At 46.5% G+C, this 21,083-nt stretch overlaps 2 long non-coding RNA genes across 3 annotated transcripts in view; one reads left to right on the forward strand and one right to left on the reverse strand.

Annotated features, from left to right (window-relative positions):
* LOC146401590 (uncharacterized) overlaps positions 1-4,857 on the forward strand; it is a 31,818-nt gene extending 26,961 nt beyond the window's left edge. The window contains exons 2-3 of the long non-coding RNA XR_014810265.1: positions 1,125-1,238; positions 4,727-4,857. This is a non-coding gene — a long non-coding RNA (uncharacterized LOC146401590). The remainder of the gene's footprint in view (positions 1-1,124; positions 1,239-4,726) is intronic.
* Positions 4,858-6,184: 1,327 nt separating this feature from the next.
* LOC110261540 (uncharacterized) overlaps positions 6,185-21,083 on the reverse strand; it is a 67,875-nt gene continuing 52,976 nt past the window's right edge. The window contains exon 3 of one of the 2 annotated variants that reach the window (XR_002345760.2): positions 6,185-8,056. This is a non-coding gene — a long non-coding RNA (uncharacterized LOC110261540). Of the gene's footprint in view, positions 8,057-13,575; positions 15,277-21,083 lie in introns of those variants that run through there. The other variant, XR_002345762.2, reaches the window with a different exon arrangement.

Below are 21,083 nucleotides of genomic sequence, written 5' to 3' on the forward strand. Positions count from 1 at the left end.
GGGTGGGGCCCTGCGACTGCTTCCAGTTCAAAACAGTCCTCAGCAACTGGGCTGGAGTTGGCCCCGGGAACTCTGACTGTCCTCTCTCCTGGCCTCCCCCTGACCATTCCCACAACCAGAGCTGTACTGAAGAAAAAACACGGTTTAACTTATTATTCTATTATGTTCCAAAAAGGACAGACCCCTAGAAACTAGGGAGCCTGAAGAGAAACAAATGGATTGCTGCTCCCAAAGGCACAAAGCAGGGCTGGGCTGGGGCTGTCCTAACCTTTTGTTAAGGGTGCAGTGCTGACGTCACTGGAAACTGGAGTGGGCAGGCGCAGCTCAGGGCAGGGAGAGGGACGGCTGAAGAATCACTGTGCTGCTCTGCGCCCAGCACCATCCCTGTCCCAGCTTAGAGACTGGACCATATATGGACTCAGGCTCTGGACAGCAGACCCACTGATTTGCATTTGAGCTTCCTGAACTGCATTTTGGAATTAGGTCATTGCTACCAGCGAAAGGGAAGACCCCAGAAAGAAGTCAGACCAATTGTGGTCTGGCATGGAAAGATGAGGGAAGGGGGTGCAGCCCCTTTCCAGCCAAGCCACTCTTAAGAATGAAGGCCAGAACCCCAGCAAGTTGTGGGAGTGGCTCTCAGCCAGTTGCAAGAGGACAGACTCAGCAGAGGATCAGCCCCCCCAGGGACTCCACTCTGCCTCTGGCGAGCCTGAGGCTCCAGGATTTTTATCTGAGGCTGATTCAGACACAAGGAATAACTTGAAAACTCAGATGTGCTGGCAGCCTCTCTGACTGTGGGTGAAGCTGGCTATGACGCTGCTGAAGGAACAGGGACCCTACTAGCCAAGCGAGGGAGAGTCCAGGCTTTGAGTGACTCTGGGGTCAAGAGGGGTTCACCCAGGTAACCCCCAGCTAGTTAACCTCCAACCCGATCCCCTAAGTCCAGGCTGGGTCATCCCAGGGTGACACATCCCAGGGAAAGGGGAAAGAAAGAGCGGGTTGGGAGTGACCTGGAAAGTGGCTTTTAGTAGATGGCCAATGAATTAGATCCAATTTGAAAAGATTAAGTTGTTTTGCTCTCATTTCAGCAATTGGGTGACTTTAACTTTTTTTTCTTTTTTCAGGACCAGCTTGAGTTTTTCCAGGACACCTCTCTCCGTGCACCTCTTGATTTGGTTCAAAAGACCAGAAGCACGGACTTCTCTCTGGCAGTGGGAGTGAACCACTCCATATGCGAGGTGCAAAGAAATCTCACAAACATACGGTGTGGAGAATGAAGGCAGGAACAAAGGAGGACTGTGAATTCCATTCATATCAGCTCAAAAACAGGCAAATCCATCTGTGATGTCAGAAGTCAGGATAGTGGTTCCTTTGTTGGCGCCAGTAGCGGGGTGGGGGGTAGGGGCGCGGGGGCAGGAGGCCTCAGGGTGAGGTAATGTACTCATTCTTTGTCTGGGTACCACTTACACGGATGCAGACACACTGTCATGGCCACCTGGGATCTGTGACATATCTGTGTCTGATATATTTCATTGAAAATTGAAAAGAAAAGAAAAACAGTATAATTGTGTGAAATAAGTTGTAACAGCAGAAAAGTGAATTCCTGTGTGTCAACCAGAAGCAGGCCCTGAGGGTCAGGGAGGCAGCACAACCCCACCACGGGGCTGTGGGTCAGAGTTCATCCGTGCCCCCACTGGTGCTGTTCACTGGGGAGAGGGTTTTGGAAACCTGGCCCCCCGCTTCTCACATCCTCTGCTGCAGAACAAAGGCGTGGGATTCGATGAATTGTGCTCACGGAGAAGACTTCTCTCCCTCCCTGATTCACATTTAATGTTCACTTTGCCTCTCATGTGACCTTACAGAGGAAGGCTCTGCAGGCTTGATGAGCCCAGAGATCAGTTTTCACTGTCGAAGTGCACACATGCACATGTACACACACATGCACACATACACACACACACATGGGGGTACTGGGCCCCTCTCAGCAACCTCTCATCACCCATTGTCAGCCTTTTTAAACAATTATTATTGTGGAATATGGAAGTGTCTGGGCCAGGGATCGAATCTGAGCAGCAGTGGTGCCAGGCTGGGGATTGAATCTGTGCCTCTGCAGTGACCTGAGCTGCTGCAATCGGATTCTAAACCCACTGTGCCACAAAGGGAACTCCCCTTTGTCAGCCTTGACTTTCCCACTCATCTCCATCCCCTTGATCTTAGTCAGTGTTTTCATCTCCCAGGGCTGCCGAAGAAATTGCCACAGACTCGATGGCTTAGAGCAACAGACATTTTTCATCTCACAATTCTGCAGGCTAGAAGTTCAAGATCAAGGCGTTGGCGGGGCTATGCTCCCTCTATAGCCCCTGAAGGATCTTTTCAGTGCCTCTCTCCTAGCTTCTGGTGACCTCTGTCATCCGTGGCTTAGGGATGACACCAGTCCTCTGTCTTCACATCCACATGGCCTTCTCCTGCGACTTCAAGTAGTTGTCCCCCGATGTGTATCTCAGTCCAAATTTCCCCTTCTTATAAGGATACACTGAATTAGGGCTCACCCTAAGTCACCTCATTTTAGCTTGATAACCTCTGTCAAGACCTTTTTTCTTTTTTCTTTTTTTGTCTTTTTGCCTTTTCTAGGGCTGCTCCCGCAGCACATGGAGGTTCCCAGACTAGGGGTCGAATCGGAGCTGTAACCACCAGCCTACGCCAGAGCCACAGCAACGCAGGATCTGAGCCGCATCTTCGACCTATACCACAGCTTGTGGCAATGCTGGATCCTTAACCCACTGAGCGAGGCCTGGGATCGAACCCGAAATCTCATGGTTCCTAGTCTGATTCGTTAACCACCATGCCACAACCGGAACTGCAAGACCTTTTTTCTTTCTTTTTTTCTTTTTTGTCTTTTCTAGGGCTGTATCCAAGGCATATGGAGGTTCCCAGGCTAGGGGTCTAATCGGAGCTGTAGCCGCTGGCCTAGGCCAGGGCCACAGCAACTTGGGATCTGAGCAGCATCTGTGACCTACACCACAGCTTGTGGCAACGCCGGATCCTTAACCCACTGAGCAAGGCCTGGGATTGAACTCACAGCCTCTAGGTTCCTAGTCGGGAGCTCCTGTCATGGCGCAGCAGAAACAAATCCAACTAGGGACCATGACGTTGCAGGTTCGATCCCTGGCCTCGATCAGTGGGTTAGGGATCCGGTGTTGCCGTGAGCTGTGGTGTAGGTCACAGATGCGGCTTGGATCTGGCATTGCTGTGGCTATGGTGTAGGCTGGCGGCTACAGTTCTGATTAGACCCCTAGCCTGGAACCTCCATATACTATGGGTTCGGGCTAAAAAGACAAAAAAAAAAAAGACCAAAAAAAAAAAAGTTCCTAGTCAGATTCATTAACCACTGAGCCATGATGGGAACTCCCAAGACCTTTTTTCCACATATGATCACATTCTGAGATCCTGGGGGCTAGAATTTCAACTTATATTTTTGAGGAAGACACAATTCAGCTCATAACATCCAGTGAGTAAAAGGATTCAGGAAAAGCTAAAGAGGCCCCCCTACCCCATGCCCTGCCAGGGAAGATTAAGGATCCCAGCTGAAGAACAAATACCAAGAGACTCAGATGAATAGGAGAAATATCTCGTGTTCATATCACACTTTTCACTCCCAAAGCACTTTCATAATCAATATACTATTTCATTCACCCCAGTAAGAAAGGTGGACGGTGCAGGCTCTGGGGCCAGACCACCTGGATTAAAATCTCTGCTCCGTCTCTTGACCCTGGGTACTCTTGACCCCTCACCTCTGTGCCTCGGTTCCTCATCTCTCAAACAGGGATGTGCTAAGGATGAAATGAATTAACCCAAGAAGTGTTACTTGCATAAGAAGGGACTAACAACAGTGCCTGGTATTCAGTTCATGTGGATAAGCATTAGCTACAATAGGAACAGAACTCCAGATAGTGTCAGCACCTTAGATGAGGAAATGGAGACCCACACGGTGATTCAAGGCAGATCCAGAATGGAAACCCAGGCTTTGGGGGTTATAGAACTGACTCATTGGGTTATCTGGCCTGATTGCTGTCCATTTTTAGGTAATAATAACAACAATGACTACAGCTACCTTTCACTGAGCATTCGCTAAGTGCCAGGCACTGTGCTAAGTGCTTTCCATCCAGCACCTCATATAATCCTCATCAGAAGCTTTGAGGCAGGTCTTGTGATCCCCAGTTTATGGTTTTTGTGTGTGTGACTTTTTAGGGCCACCGCTGAGGCACATGGAAGTTCCCTGGCTAAGGGTCGAATCAGAGCTGTAGCTGCCGGTCTACACCACAGCCACAGCCAGGACAGATCCAAGCCGCATCTGCGACTTACACCACAGCTTCCAGCAGTGCTGGGTCCTTAACCCACTGAGCAAGGCCAGGGATAAAACCCGAGTCCTCGTGGATACTAGTCGGGATCGTGACCCCTGAGCCACAACGGGAACTCCGTGGTCCCCATTTTACAGCTGAATCACCCAGCTAGTGATGGGGAGTCAGGACTTGAGTACAGTCCTCTGCAAACTCAAGGCCTGAGTTTTCAACCCCTTATGCACCATAACCTCTAGAAAAAAGATGACCACCGCAGTTGCTTGCTTTCTAAACCAGGTGGCCAGGGTGAGGGTGATGTTTATAAGTTCTCCAAAGGCCAGGAAGAAGCCATTCCTAACCATCCTTCATCCTTCTCCCTATTGCCACAGGCACTGGAGCCCCAAAAGTGTCCCATATGCTCCCAAGGAAGGATTTGCAGATCCGACATAACAGCTTAGGATGCCAAGCTTGGGAGAGGAGAGATGCCAGGTGAGAGCTGGAGTACCAAGGCCAGGGCCGGGCGCCAGCAGGATAATCTGATATTGCCGAAGATATAGAGGAGGACCTGATGCCAGAAGCCTGAGGCAGCCAAGGTTCTCCGGGCACAAAGGCTTTGCGACACCTTTCAAGTCTGTGACTAGAGAGAAAAATGACACTTCGGGCGGGAGCAGCGAGTCCTGGGAGGGCGGATACTGCTCTTCACAGATGCTTCCGACAGCCTGGGAACACCTTCCCGGTTGGGACTGTCAAGCAGAGGCTAATGGAAGCAGCCCTTGGGGGCTTTGCCCAGGCAGGGCTAGCACACCTTCCGAGGCACACGCAGCTGTTCTGGTCTTCCAGAGACGCCCAAGACTGTTTCAGCTTGTGTGGCTTCTTCCCCACTCTCGGCAGCCCGGTACCTGGAGCTTCCTTGATCCCTGCTTGCGTGATTGGGGTCCTCACAATCTGTGGAGCCTGAGTATGTTCCCCCCTCCCCCACCCCCGCTGCCACCCTAGGGGCCCTGTGGGTGCACCAAGGTTAAATGAATCGGTGGAGGCTGGAAACAGGGCAGGAGTGGTGGTGTGGAGGCGGGCGGAAGGCGTGGTGGAGTTCTTCCCAACAGAATTTGAAGAACTTTGTTGTGAATCTCGCGGTGCCCCTGGGCAAATGTTTTACTGTGACTTAAGGGGCTGCAAGTGCACAGCTCTGACCCTGAAGTGGACTTCCAGAGGGAGGCAAAAGAAAAGGTTGACCACCTTCTGTGACTTCCTCTTGGAGCCCCTGCAACTCTCCAGGGCCTTGAGAAGGTAATACAGAATTTCCCCAGAAGAATGCAGGTTATGGCTTGAGCAAAAGGTGTTTACTCCCATGGAGGTGGCATTTTTATTGCTAATTTCAGCATCAAGAGGGGTGACCGTTATGTATAAATCCTGACAATCAGTACCACCCGAGGAAGGCCACAGAGTGACTCCACAGGCCAGAGCTTGTCAAGCTTCAGGTGCACAGTTTGGGAGCACCTGGGGATCTCCTGAGAATGCAGATTCTCAACGGTTAGGTCTGGGGTGGAGCCGGGGAGTCTGTTTCCAATGTGTCCCCCCTCCGCCCCCACCCTCCCCCACCATCCCAACTGTGGTTTGTCTTCCGTGCTAGAAATACTCTTCCACACACACGCACCTGCCAAAAACCTAAAATACAGCAGGGGAATTGAATTTCCTGGAAGCATCCTACATAATCCCAAATAATTGGGAAAGGACTGCTATACTGTATTAGAGTTGTAATCACTTCCTCTCCCCACCCCACTAGGAATGCAGGAATGGTCTTACACTTGATTGGGTCAGAGGGCAGTGCCTGCAAAGGATGAAGAAGATTTCATCAAGAGTCTTGGGAAATCTTAAACAACAAGCAGAAACAACAGTATTACAATTACCAGGTTTTACTCTAAAATACTTTCTTTTTCTTTTCTTTTCTTTCTTTCTTTTTTTTTTTTTTTTTTTTTTTTTTTTTTTTTTTCCACACCTGCAGCATGTGGAAGTTGCTAGGCCAGGGATTGAAACTTCACCACAGCATCGACCCAAACTGCTGCAGTGACAATGCTGGACCCTTAACCCACTGCACTGCAGTGGGAACTCGACCTAAAATACATTCTTAAAGGTGTATATGCATAACAATTGCTAGAAAACATGGCTAAAGGCAAATTTTACGGGTTCTTTGTTTCTTTGTGCTTTTTTGTATCTCCCAAATTTACTTTTTTTTTTTTTTTTAAGGCTAAACTTGAAACATTCTAGACTGTAGAAGTCCACAGGCCTTTTCCCTGGTGCTAGAAACCAGAATGGAATCTTTAACATCTAAGAGCTAATACTGTATAGACAGTTACACTCCACAGATAACTGAACCTTTGGGTATGGAAGGGAGATAAGAACCTTCTGGAGCTGAGAGAACCAAGCTGGCAGGGCAGGTCGGTGTTGAGTCACCATTTGGCATTGAAGGAGGGAGAGAATCGGCCTGTGGGGAGCCCTGGCTTCTGCTTCCTGAGGTCACCCTGACCGCTTGTGGGCCAAGGTCTGATTTATCTTAGTTTCTGTATCTGTGAGCAAGGCCAGTTTGCATAAATGATGGTCTGGCACCTTGATCCATGTTTACAAATCAATGAGCAGACTACCTAAATCAATGAGCTGTGAGCGTATGCATTTTATAAATGAGAAAAGACAGGTTGGGGAGAGTGGTTGGAGAGAGTGGGATTAATCAGGGAAATGCAAACTCCCGTAATTCAGTTTCCCTTCCAAGGAGCTTCCTTCCCATCAGGGATTACCAATCTTCGGAAGAGCCAGGGCAGCATAGCTTTGGATAAACACCCTCCTCTCCTTACCAGCCTGTTGTTTGTATACAGTAGGTACTCATTTTATTGCATACCCCAATGTTTCTTTCATAATGGTCTCAGCATAAAGCACAGAGCAATTTTAGGAAATTGTAATTTTTTCCCCCACTAGTAGCAACAGGCCTTGCAAAGAAGTTTGCATGCGCGGTCACCAATACCGACTTGTTCAATAGAATAAAAGAATATTGAAGCAACAAGATTTAGGAGGATTGAAACAACAAGACAGATTACTAAGAAACAGGAAAAGGGACGACTCTAAATGTAGCGATGTTTTTTGTTTACTCATATAGGATGGCATTATAGGTTTCACACAGCTGATTTCTAGTGTTTGCGCAAATAAAATTCCAGACAGGCTGCCTTTTCCAGTCCCTCCACCCTTTGTTCCAGAATGAAGACTGGCCTTCTGTTACTGTCCTGACTGATCTCTCTGTTGATCAGGCCAGGCCCATTCAGATTTGAATAGTCTTCATCCTTCATGCTCAGGTTGAAAAGGTAAATGTAAGTGACATTGTTTTGTTTTGTTTTTTCCTCTTTACAGCTGCACCTGTGGCATATGGAAGGTCCCAGACTAGGGGCTGAATCAGAGCTGCAACTGCAGGTCTATGCCGCAGCCACGGCATCGCCAGATCCCAGCCAAGTCTTTGATGTACATTGCAGCTTTCGGCAATGCCAGATCCTTAACCCAGTGAGGGAGGCCAGGAATTGAGCCCACATCCACACAGACACTCTGCTGGGTTCTTAATCTGCTGAGCCACAGCAGGAACTCTGACACTGGCTAAGTCTCCGGTCTTCATTCCTTGGAATCCTTTGTTGACCCAGGCCATGACCCTGCCCATCAGGTGTCCTGTATTTTCACGGCTTCCTCTAGAAAAAAGGGAAAACTCCTTTACATGCAGGTGTAAACAACTGATAACAATTTGGCGCAGATGGGCTGTATTCCAGGTGAAACTGTGAACAGACAAAATTTCTCCCCTAAGTCTTTTCCTGACTATTTTTGATCCTCCGTTTTCAGTGCCAAGATGTCCCTGGCCTCCAGAGCGCCTCCCTGAGGCTCTTTATCAGCTCAAGGGAGGCTTCCTAGCTAAGGCCTCACCCAGTCTGACCCCCAGGCCACTCCCCCTCTGACCATCCCCATCCAGACTTACCCAACCTTGTCCCAGCATTGCATCTTATCATAAATTGACCAAATATACCGATACGCTTAAAAGTGAGAATGAGGGGCAAGCACGTTTTCAAGATGGCAGACCTTCAAATCACCCAATATAAGCACCTCTGCCCTGGAGTCGAGGCACCCCAAAAAGATTGATGACAGATGAGTGAGGCTGTGGCCTACGTGGTCTTTCCTCTATTGCAGGGCATCTTCCTCCACCCCTGTGGGCATGAGTGAGTCATCAGCAATGTCAGAGGACCAAACTGCTCCCCGAGTAAAGCAGATAAGAGAAAACACGAGGTGGTATTTGCTGGGGTGAATCACTGTCCTTTCAGCATGTTTTTACTATATCTACTTCTGATCCAAGGTCCCTGGCTGAGCAAAGTGATACGTGAGCAGTTAAACCTCCCTGCTCTGGAGTCAGCACATGCCCAAAGCTTCTGTTGAAATCATGTACATTGCCTGATAGCCTTGCTGATAATGAGTGTGCTCTGAAGCACAGGTACCAGGCTGGGAGAACCAGAACACTAGATGTGGGCTTCCATCCCCCTTATCCTCCACAAGAACCAGCCCTGAGGAGTTCCCGTTGTGGCACAATGGCATCAGCGGCCTCTTGGGAGAGATGGGACGCAGGTTCGATCCCCCGGCCCAGCAGAGAGGCTTAAAGATCTAGTGTTGCAGCCACTTTGGTTTAGGTCAAAACTGCAGCTTGGATCTGATCCCTGGCCAGGGAACTCCATATGCTGCAGGGCAGCCAAAAAAGAAAAAAAGAAAGAAAGAAAGAAAAAAGAAGCAGCCCTGAGTTCCCACGAGTTTGCCATATCTCAACACTATCCCACATCAGCTCCGTCACTGATTATGGAAAGCATTCTGCCAGATAAAAGCAGCTAGGAAGACTCAGAAATCTGGATTTCTGGATGTGCTAGCACCAGCAACTAATGAAAACAGTGCTTCATTCATGTGCTGTCAGAGGCAGAACAGGCTGGGGATCTCAGACCCAGGATAAGTGAATTCGAACTTGAGAAGGGAACGTATCTACAGGTGGAGGAGAAGTCTGCTATCTTTGTTACATCAGGCTGCAGTGGTATCTGGGTTGGAACTGCAAGACCCCCAGTTGAGAGTATAGCTTGGGGGCCTGGTCAGGGGATGTGGGCGACGCAATCCCTAGACTTTCCAGGGATCCTCCTAACCAACAGTCTTCCATCTCTGATTCATTCCAGGCCCTCTGGTGATATGGCTGGGAATGGGTCTCTCAGTAACTGAGGATGCAAACTGGGGCAACTGGAGAAATACGTTCCTGGTGTGTGTGTCTGTCTCTGTGTGTGTGTGTGTGTGTGTGCGCGCGCTCGCGCTGGGGGGTAGGGGTGGTACCACTTACTTTCTGACTCGAGAACAAATATGATTGAACCAAAAAAAAACTCTAGGAAGGGTAAGTTGTAAGCAAACATAAACATTACCAGTTGATCTCTTAAATATTTATCAGCCGGGACTTACTTGAGAGGCCATCTCACATAACGGTGAAAGCCACAGGCTTTGACATCAGATCTCTCTGGGCATGAATCCCAGCTGTACGCACTGTGTGGTCTTGGGCAAGCACTTAACTTTTCTAGGTCTCAGTTCCTTTATCAGTGAGATGGAAATGACGATAACAATACTACCCTCCGAATACCGTCCTTTTGAGGACTGAATGAGCTAGTGCCAGGTGGTAGGATGATATACTATTTAATAAATGTTCAATACATGTCAGGTATTATCTTGAAAATGTGAAAGCTCATCATTTTTTGGTAAAAGTCAGGTTTATTTAGGTCTAATTTGCATAAAATAAAATTCACTCATGGAGTTCCTGTTGTGGCGCAGTGGAAACAAATCTGACTAGGAACCATGAGGTTGCCGGTTTGATCCCTGGCCTTGCTCAGTGGGTTAAGGATCCAGCATTGCTGTGAGCTGTGGTGTAGGTCACAGATGTGGCTCGAATCCCATGTTGCTGTGGCTGAGGCATGGGCTGGGGGCTACAGCTCCGATTTGACCCCTAGCCTGGGAACCTCCATATGCCGAGCAGATGTGGCTCTAAAAAGACAAAAAGACCAAAAAAATAAATAAATAAATAATAAAAAAAAATAAAATTCACTCCTTTAAACCTTCTTACATCGTTGGCAGGAATGTAAATTGGTACAGCCGCTGTGGAGAACAGTGTGCAGGTTCCTCAAAAATCTGAAAATAGTAGTTCCCATCGTGGCTCAGTGGTTAACGAACCCAACTAGTATCCATGAGGACACAGGTTCGATCCCTGGCCTCGCTCAGTGGGTTAAGGATCTGGCATTGTGGTGAGCTGTGATGTAAGATGTGGCTCAAATCCTACGTTCCTGTGGTTGAGGCGTGGGCTGGGGGCTAAAGCTCCGATTTAACCCCTAGTCTGGGAACCTCCATCTGCAGCAGGTACAGCCCTAAAAAGACAAAAAAAAAAAAAAAAAAAAAAAAGAGAGAGAGAGAGAGAGAAAAAGAAAAAATATCTGAAAATAGAGTTGCTGTAAGATCCAGCAATCTCACTCCTGGGCATCTATCCAGACAAAACCATAATTCAAAAAGATACACATATCCCTATGTTCATAGCAGCACTATTCACAATAACCAAGGCATGGAAACAAACCAAATGTCCTTTAACAGAAGAATGGATAAAGAAGATGTGAGAATAAAATGATGCCATTTGCAGCTATAGGAATGGACCTAGAGATTATCATACCATATGATATCACTTTTATGTGGAGTCTAAAATATGACACAAATGAACTGACCTATAAAACAGAAAAAGACTCATAGACGTTGAGAGCAGACTTACAGTTGCTAAGGGGGAGGTGGTTTTGGAGGCAGATTGGGAGTTTGGGATTAGCCGAGGCAAACTGTTACATACAGAATGGATAAGCAATAAAGTCCTATTGTAATAACATATTCAATGTTATGTTATTGTATTATAATAACTATATTCAATATCCTGTAATAAACCATAATGAACAAAAAAAGTCCCATTTTTGTTTTAACCAAAAGGGTTAAACAAGCACATACAATCATATAACTACCACACAATCAAGATGCATCACCCCAAAAAGCTCCTCTGTTCCCCTTTGTCATCAACTCCTCTCTCCACCCCTAATCCCAGGGAATCACCGATCTGTTTTCTCTCTCACCATAGTTTTGGTTTTTCCTAAATGTTGTATAAATGGAAGCGTACAGTATGTAGAAGAAAGCTTTTTTTTTTTTTGCTTTTTAGGTCCACACCCACGGCATATGAAATTCCCAGGCTATAGAATTGGAGCTGCAGCTGCTGGTCTATACAACAGCCACAATGACACAGGATCTGGCCTACATCACAGCTCATGGCAATGCCGGATCCCCAACCCACTGAGAGAGGCCAGGGATCGAACCCGCATCCTCATGGGTATGAGTTGGATTCGTTTCTGCAGCGCCACAACAGAAACTCCAGAAAGCTCATCATTTTTAAAGGCTGACTTATTCACTTGATGTCCAATAAATTTATAAGTGGATTTAAACCATCAAGATATAATTTTCAGGAGTTCCCGTTGTGGCTCTGTGGTTAACAAATCTGACTAGGAACCATGAGATTGCGGGTTCGATCCCTGGCCTTGCTCAGTGGGTTAAGGATCTGGCATTGCTGTGAGCTGTGGTGTAGGTCACAGATGCAGCTCGGATCTGGCGTTGCTGTGGCTCTGGCATAGGTGGCGTCTACAGCTCCAATTAGATCCCTAGCCTGGGAACCTCCATATGCCACAGGAGTGGCCTAAAAAAGGCAAAAAGACCAAAAAAAAAAAAAATACAATTTTCATTCCAAATTAGATGATCTATTCCCCATTGACTTATGGAAGAGGTAGGATATTTTTCAGATGCCTCCTAAATCAGCTCCTTTATGGGTAAGTGGGTCTTTCTCATATGCCATCAGTCATCAAGTCTCAGGGCTGGAGTCGGCAAGGAGGACGGTACAATACAGAGGAGATCTCAGGTGCTCAGAAAGGGAAAATAAAAGAAAGTTCTCCCTTCCACCTGAGTGGATAGAGGGACGAGGAAATTCATGTGAGGCAGGAAGTAAATCACATGGTTCTTCATCTCTCTTTTAGGGGAAGTCTGGGGAGTTGGGGAGAGGAATGCCAAGGGCAGGGTCATTTTGGTTTTGTTTGTTTCAATTCAGGGCTTGGACTCTGGGATGAGGTTGCCTTGCAACCGCCCCACACCAAACCCAGGAGGCAGCCACTCCTCAGCAGGCCTGGTGACAGAGCAACCATTTAAGTTCCCATGTGGCATGGCAGAGGCCTCGGAAGTCCCCTCAAGAAGGCAAAGGGGAGGAGGGAGCTGAGTTGAGAGTGGCTGGCTATGATAGGGGCAGATGACGCTACAGCAGGGGTCATGGGCTAATCCCCCGGACCAGGAGCAAGACAGAGGACATGCCTTTTGGGTTTAACGCCAGCAAGAGGCTGTGGAAGCTAAGCAGCCAGGAATCAGCCCCAAACTCTGGCCAAGAGGTCAGATGTCAAAGCGTATCTGCCGTAAAGATCAGCAGAGAGGAGGCAGTGGGCAATGCTGGGGATCGGCACACCAGGGATGCGTCTTGGATTCTAGAACCCCTTTCACATCTTCGTGGGATGGTTCAGTTAACACACCCCTCCCCTTGGAAAAACAGAGGAAACAGAGGAGAAGGCAACAAAATCTCACCCTTGGGAAACAGAAGGCAACAAAATCAGAAAGCCTGAGTATTTCCCCTTGGGTATTGTTTGAATTCTTGCGGCAGATTAAGGTAATTCAGCGGGCAAGGACTCGAGAGACAGTCAAGAACTGTTTTCTTAGCTCACCTGAGCCTAACACGTGTGTAAGGCTCCAGCCCCAGTGTACTCCCTTTATCTTAATTTCTGATCTGTTACTTTTTGACAGTGGCCTCTAAAACTGCAGCTTTAAGAATCCTGGCCTGGCAACCAACAGTCTAATAGTGTAATGCATCCCTCTGCAAATTATGATTTTGGAAAGTTCGTGACTCCAATAGGCAGTCTGTTAACTCATCTTTAAGTTCAAGATTTCACCATTCAGATTCCTCCCTTTCTTTTTGGATACACACAAATGTACATCATGCCATTATATGCAATTCTGCATTTTCACAGAGCAAACATGAGTTTTCATAATGAGCAATTGAAATGGGATTTGGCTGCTAGGAGATTAAGAAAATGATTATAAATAACAGGAAAAACAAATGCCCTTTATTTGAGAGCAAATAAATTTTAAATGTCAGGGCAGGTTACAATGCCACGGTGATCAAGTAATTAGTAGTCCCAATTGAAATAAGCTTAACCCAGGGAAACTCAAAAGGCAATTCTATTTCCCATGTGTAACTGGGCAGGAAAAAATATGAGATTTAAGGAGGTAGGAAGGAAACTTCTTTGTAGACCTTCATTAAAATTGGATGTTGCAACACGAATGCACTTTAAAGTATATCAATTATGTTTTGGGGCACCTTTTTATCACTCTGAAGCAAGGAAATCAGTCTAAGGAAAAGATGAATTGAAATGCATTGGGAAATTCTAAATTATGAGAGTTATTGATAAGGCTGGTATTTATAGCTCTAGCAAGGACTTTATATAATTTATATCTAGACTATATACAATATTACTAACCCATTCCAGTTAATTAGTGCTATTTCCATTTTCGAAGTCACATGAGGCTCTTCTTGCAGCCAAATGCACATGAGACAGAGATACTTTGAGAGGGTCACTGGGATCAAGAGTTAAAATACAGCCATTTAAAATAAAGTCCGTTCCCCCCCCCCCCCCAGCCAGGCCAGGCTGTTCATTTTGACAAGAATCAGATCCAAATTGGCATCCTAAGGATTTTTTTTTTTTTTTAATGAGAGTTGCAACATTTATTTCAGGTTCTCTCATATTTTTATTTATTTTATTTTATTTGTCTTTTTAGGGCTGTACCCACAGCATATGGAGGTTCCCAGGCTTGGGTTCGAATTGGAGCTGTAGCCACAGGCCTACACCACAGCCACAGCAACGCAGGATCTGAGCTGTGTCTGCCACCTACACTACAGCTCACAGCAATGCCGGATCCTTAACCCACTGATCGAGATCAGAGATCAAACCTGTGTCCTAGTAGATTCTGGTCAGATTCATTTCCAGCGAGCCACGACAGGAACTCCTTTTTATTTTTTTAATTTAAAAAAAATGTTAAATTTTTTTTTTTTTTGCCACACAGGCAGCATATGGAAGTTCCCAGGCCAGGGATAGAACGTGCACCACACAACAGCAACCAGGGCCATAGCAGTGAGAATGAAGGAACCTTAACCTGCTAGGCCATCAGAGAACTCCCAAGGATAGTTTTTTTCTTTTACATTTATCCACAAACACAAATTCTCATGTGTGACAATCAGACGGTACCTGGTACCTGGGCATATAAAATGTCCACTGATATGGTGAAATTCTGATTCTGAAAACTGTGGAAGAGTTTTCCCCTGAATCCCAACTTCAGATTTTGTAGCCAGAAAAAACAAACGGGAAGCATTAGCAAATGTCTTTGCCTGAGCACCTCAGATGGTTCCCCCTGAGTCTTAAGCACCCCTTCCTTTGGCAAGGTCTTTAGTTTCACTCATGTTCTGATTTACTCATTTTTAAAAATTTTATTAGTGATATATTGCTGTGTGACAAATTAACCCCAAGATTTCGTGACTTGAGACTATACACATTTATTATCTCTTGGTTTCTGAGGCTCACGAGTCTGGTGTGGCTTGGCTGGGCCCTCGTTTCAGGGTCTTGCAGTGGCAGCTGAGACCTGGCAGCTTGCTTCATCAGAGCACGTAAGCTGAGACGGTAACCAGCAAGACGGAAGTTGCCATCTTTCGTAACCTAAGAATGGAAGATACCTTCAACGCTGCCATACCCTGTAGGTCAAAAGAAGTTTCTCAGGGTCAGGAGACTGCACGAGGCCCTGAATACCAGCAGTGGGGATTAACAAGGGCCACCTCAGAGGTCGCCAATCACATGTTAGGAATTTGCTGAGCACCTCCTAGCTGTGTGACCCTGGGCCAGGTACAGGGAATACAGCGTTGAACATCTTTCTCTCATGGAAACTCATGAGCAGACAATAGAATATTGCAATTGGTGAGGAGCACTCCAAGTTAGACATACAGGGAATAAAGGTTCCCGCCTGGTCTATGTTGAGGGAGGTCGGCTGTCAGGCAGGGACATTTCAGTGGAGACTTAAAGAAGGACTGGCCCAGGAAAGAGGAGGAAGGAAGTTTTCCAAGCAGAGGAAACAGTCCGTGCAAAGATCCTGAGGCAGGAAATAGTGTGCTGTATTTGAAGGAAGAGTGACCACAGTGTAAAGTAAGAGAGTGGGAAGAGCAAGAGGAGGAAGTGGGGCCATGTCCGCTGTCTGAAGAAGTCCAGTCCGTGGCCAAAGACCAAGGGGAAGTCGTTGAGGAGTGATTCAGAGACCCCTCTGGCCACCTCTCTCCCCTTGGGGATTTCTCTCTACTGGCCTGAAGTCTTTTTTATGTTTTTAAATTTTATTTATTTTATTTTATTTTATTTTTTGCTTTTTAGGGCTGCACTTGGGCATATGGAAGTTCTGAGGCTAGGGATCACATCAGAGCTTCAGCTACCTACCTACACCACAGCCTCAGCAACATGGGATCTGAGCCACGTGTGCAACCTACACCACAGCTCACAGCAACGCCAGATCCTTAACCCACTGAGTGAGGCCAGGGATCAAACCCGAGTCCTCATGTATACTATTCAGGTTCTTAACCACTGAGCTACAATGGGAGCTCCTGGCCTGCTGTCTTGAGGCTGTTACCAAGCTCAGACTCTCCTGAATGCCTCACTCCTCTTTATCTTGTGATCATATCCTGCTGGTATTGTACCATATTGTACCCCCTCCTCCCACCGCTAGGATTTTTCTAGCAGCTTTCTAGCAAAACCAGATGTGGACCCCGAATATATTAAACAGACAAAAGCAGAACCAGTCAGATCAAAGACAGTTACAAGAGGAGATGGAGCCTTTGGGAACACCGTCTGCTCCATTCTCATGAGGGTCCCCAAACATCTCTCTGGGGCTCTGACAATCCTATTTTGAAAAACATGTCCCTAAGCCGCAACTTTGCCAACTACAATTCCCAGGGACTCATTCTTTCAGCAAACATTTAATGAATCCTTGCCATGTATCAGGCGCGAAGGAGGTACCGAGAATATGAAGGCGATTATGACAATTAAAGGAGGAATTCGCGTGGATGAATGATTCATGCATCGCCAAGTGCTGTGCATTAGCTGAGGGCGGAGCCGGGACCAAGGTGGCTCACAGGGGACACGGGTGGAGAAGACTTCAAGAATAGATGAAGCTGGAGTGAAAAGGAATCACTCCTGCCCCCCTGCCCATCTCAGACCCCACTGCCTCGATGGGGACCCGCCTCTCACTATGCTAAAACAACTGCCCTAGGCTTTCAGGAGAAAGGTCTTGAGTGAGTGCCCAGGTTCTATGACAACCATGGTGTAAGTGAGCTCGTGTTGGGTTTTAATTTCCTGCATTTTCTGGATGGGAAAAAGAAGATGGGAAACTTCACATGGTTTTAGACCCCAAATTGTCTTCCCTGCTCCCAAATGGAGGGACTGAACAGGGAACGCTCTGTATCCCTCAGAGTGTTTCCTCCCAACCAAGGCTCCTCTCAGAAGGAGCAGTGGACCTCCTGTCTGGTGTCAGAGCCTTGGACTGGGATCCTCCATCAGGTCTAGCATATTCTTAGTCTCTGGGGTTCTCCTTGACAATCCAGAATTCTAGGGAGAGCTGGCTTCCATTTGCTCAGTAATTATCCAGCAATCATGCATAACAACTAAAAGTTCCTATCAGTCCTAAAACAGTAAATGCAATAAATTTAAAGTCTTAAAACAATAAGGGATGTAATGGTAGGCTGAGGCTCTGTGATCATCAGGACAACTGGCTATTCAGAGAAAAAGACTTCAGGACCGGATGTTGGGTTGTGCAAGCCAGGCAGTCTGTTGTTTAATTGTTTTATCTCTGGTGACTCATTCGGCGTCTTGAGCTTAGCCTCAGGCCAGGTTTGGATAACAACAGCCAAAGAAGTCAGCTCTTTCCTCCTCTATAAGATCTTTCTTCCAACAAAAAATAAGCTCTGTCTTTGTCCCTACAAACTCAAACCACCTTTAAATTTTCCTATATGTTGTAAAGCCCTAGCCCAGTGTTCTGGGATGCCTGCACCACTTATCATGTTTTTATAATGTTTTAAAAAAATTTTTATGCTATTTTTCTCCTTAGGTGATGTATTTTTGTCTGCCAGAGGAGAGGGTAAACTCCTGTCAGGCTCAGGGAATGCTTTTCCCATGTTGGAATTTATGGTTTTTTCCTACCTCCACTACACTCAGTACAGTGTCAGGCGAGCAGGCCCTCTATAAATATTTGTGTGAATGAATAACCACGGTCTGCCCTGTGTGCTATGCAGCCAGTCTCACTGGCATGAGGGGACTCAGCTGGGGCATTTGTGAAGACAAGAGGCAGCTGGGAGGGCTGCATACAGCTCCCAGCTGGCAGGCAGACACAGACCCCAGGTCAAGCACCTGTGACAGTTAACATCCTTATGCCTAAGGAAAAAAAAAAGCCCCTAATTAAACCTGATTTGAGGGTGATTACCACTTAGTTAACCCCAGTTTGGACTACTTATCACCAGGCCTCACTTGCACCCTTTCCTTTAGTTGTAATTTAGTCTATTTTTTTTTTTTTTTATCATCACATTTCACTTCTTTACCCAAGAGAATGCTTCCTGAAAACAGCCCACCAGAGAATTCTAAGAGCACTGTGTGCTTATATTCCCTTTTTTATTTCCTCCGACAGCGGGCAGTTAGAGTTTCATCTCCTTCAACCAAGGTGAAAAAGTTGAAGGGTGTGTAGTGCAGCTGATGGGAGGGAGCAGGATAGTTACACAGGTAGTTGTAGAAGTCCCAATAGGGGACCATGGATGGAGAGGGAAACCCAGGGGACTTTGGGAGACCACCATAAGTTAATAATCCCTCAAGAAAGCCATCAGAACGAAGCAGGCTTGCTTAACTACAAAACACAAATTAAAGCCTGAGATATGCCATAGGTCATTAAAATAAGGCCTGCATTCAGGTTCAGCAAGACAATGACCCTTAGGACCTAGGGCAGGAGTTTAAGGATTGCCCTTCTGCTGATTTGAATATGCACCTTGACAGTCCTAGTTTGACCTTATAGGGTTGAATACTCTCTCACCAGATATGGAGGAGAAGCTCCTCCTCCAAGAAAGAGGACAAGGTGGTTTTTTCCCACCCCCAACCCCCTTGGATTATAAAACTGCGGCCCACCTAATCCTCAGGGCAGAGCCTTCTTGCCTTTTATTTGCTGTGCTGCTCCCTCGGCATATGGAGGTTCCCAGGCTAGGGGTCTAATCGGAGCTGTCACCGCTGGCCTACACCAGAGTCACAGCAACGTGGGATCTGAGCAGCGTCTGCCACCTACACCATAGCTCATGGCAATGCCGGATCCTTAACTCACTGAGCAAGGCCAGGGATTGAACCTGTAACCTCATGGTTCCTAGTTGGATTTGTTAGCCACTGAGCCACGACAGGAACTCCTGTTGTTGTTTTGTTTTGTTGTTTTTTAGGGCCGCACTCTGAAGCATATGGAAGTTTCCAGGCCAGGGGTTGAATCTAAGCTACAGCTACCGGCCTATGCCACAGCCACAGCAATGCCAGATCCAAGCTGCATCTGCAACATACACCACAGCTCACTGGCAACGCTAGATCCTTAACCCACTGAGCGAGGCCAAGGATTGAACCCGCATCCTCATGGATCCTAGTTGAGATCATTAACCTCTGAGCCATGAAGAGAACTTCCAACAAGTGTCCTGTCTTAATAAACCTATTTCTTGCCTATCACTTTGCCTCTCCCTGAATTCCTTCTGCACTGAGGCACAAAGAACCCGAACCTCAGTAAGTCCAGACACCAGGTGAGTGATTCTAATTTAAAAACTGTGGGTTCAAGTCCCAATCTGGGTTCTGGCTAGGTTCAAGTCATAAGTTTCACAACCAGAGTGTCATGATACACTTATTTAAGGACAGAATTTGCTTTTTAGTGCAAAGCAAGGAGACAGCATGGACTTAGTCCTAGACAACCCTGTCAGGGAGGCCAGGCTTCTGTTCTGAAGACAGCCTCTTTCTTTATGACTGGGTGACTCACTCAACCACCTGGCAACTTTCTTCCTGCCATTAAAGGTGAGAAGGAGAGGGGGAGCTTTTGAACTGCTTCTCAGGCCCAAGGATATTATGAGAATGAACTGCTTTTTGTCCATCCCTTCTAAGAAAATGATCCACACATAGTATGCATTCCTGGACTCAAATCTTCCATAAACCTGGTCCTATTCCTGTCTCCTCTTTTTCTAGCAAAGGGACTGTCTTCTACTTGACACCTTTCCAGAGGCAACCAGTCAAGTCTTACCAAGTCCTCCTTTCCAAAGCCTGCACACCTGTCCTTTTCCACGTACTTCATTCATTTACTTAGTGACAATTATTAAGCATCAATGAAATCTGAGCCATTGTACTGGTGGCAGTGGATAAGAATAAGACTAACAAATGGATAGAAATAAGAAATAAGAGTTGGTTCTCACCATGAAGAAGTTTACAAAGCTTCTTAAGGGCCACATTTGTCAATTATTTCTCAGATATTTTCCTTCCATGAGAGAAATTGAAGGTCCAAGTCTAATCTCCCATCTGCAATCTCTTCTCTATCAAGCATTCCATAGCCAAATTAATATTCCTCAATAAACATTTTAATTATGTCATTTCGTGGAGTTCAAAATTTCGATAGCTCCTCACTGCTCACAGGATAAAGATCAATTTTTTTTTTAATGGACACACCTGTGGCATATAGAAATCCCCAGGCTAGGGGTCAAATCAGAGCTGCAGCTGCTGGCCTACACCACAGCCATAGCAATGCCAGATCTGAGCCACATCTGTGACCTACATCAAAGCTTGCAGCAACACTGGATCCTTAACCCACTGAGTGAGGCTAGGGATGGAACCAGCATATTCATGGACACTGTGTTGGGTTCTTAACCCACTGAGCCACAACAGGAACTCTTAATTTAACTTGAGTCCAAGAGCTTCTAAAATTTGGAATGAACTTGTTTCCTGGTCTTCCCACAACTACTCGTTATAAATTTTCTGCTTGGACAAATTGGTCAGATTTTTATGCTAAATGTTTATGTCCAGTCTATTTATACATCAAGAATGGATTGGATGTCTTCTGTATGGCAGTGCTGTGATAAGCGGTGGTGTCTGAGTTCTATACTCAAAGAGTTTACTGTTTAGACAAGAATACAAACAAATGAATTGACCATGACAATAATGATGGAAGGAGCCCTGCATGGAGTTAAGCACTGGATGGGATGGGAGCACACAAAACCACAGTTAATCCAGCTTTGGAGACATCAAGGAATGTCACTCAGAGAAAAAAACCTCTAAAGTGAGAAGTTAGGCAAGAAGTTGAAGAAGGTGTGTACCGGACAGAAAAAGCATGTATTCAATGGCCCGGTGATGAGAGCATTTTGGGTTTGAGTAACTGGAAGAATCTGAATCAGAATAGAATATAAAATGCATGTGTGCACATGTGTTGAGTGTAGGAAAATTGCAAGAGAGGGTGAAGAGGGAAGCAACCCAGGTC

This window comes from Sus scrofa, chromosome 7, assembly GCF_054392235.1.
Source record: "Sus scrofa isolate SSC_HxYL_T2T_F1_AM1 chromosome 7, Sscrofa_HxYL_maternal_Yorkshire_Landrace_v2.0, whole genome shotgun sequence".
NCBI classification, from domain to species: domain Eukaryota; kingdom Metazoa; phylum Chordata; class Mammalia; order Artiodactyla; family Suidae; genus Sus; species Sus scrofa.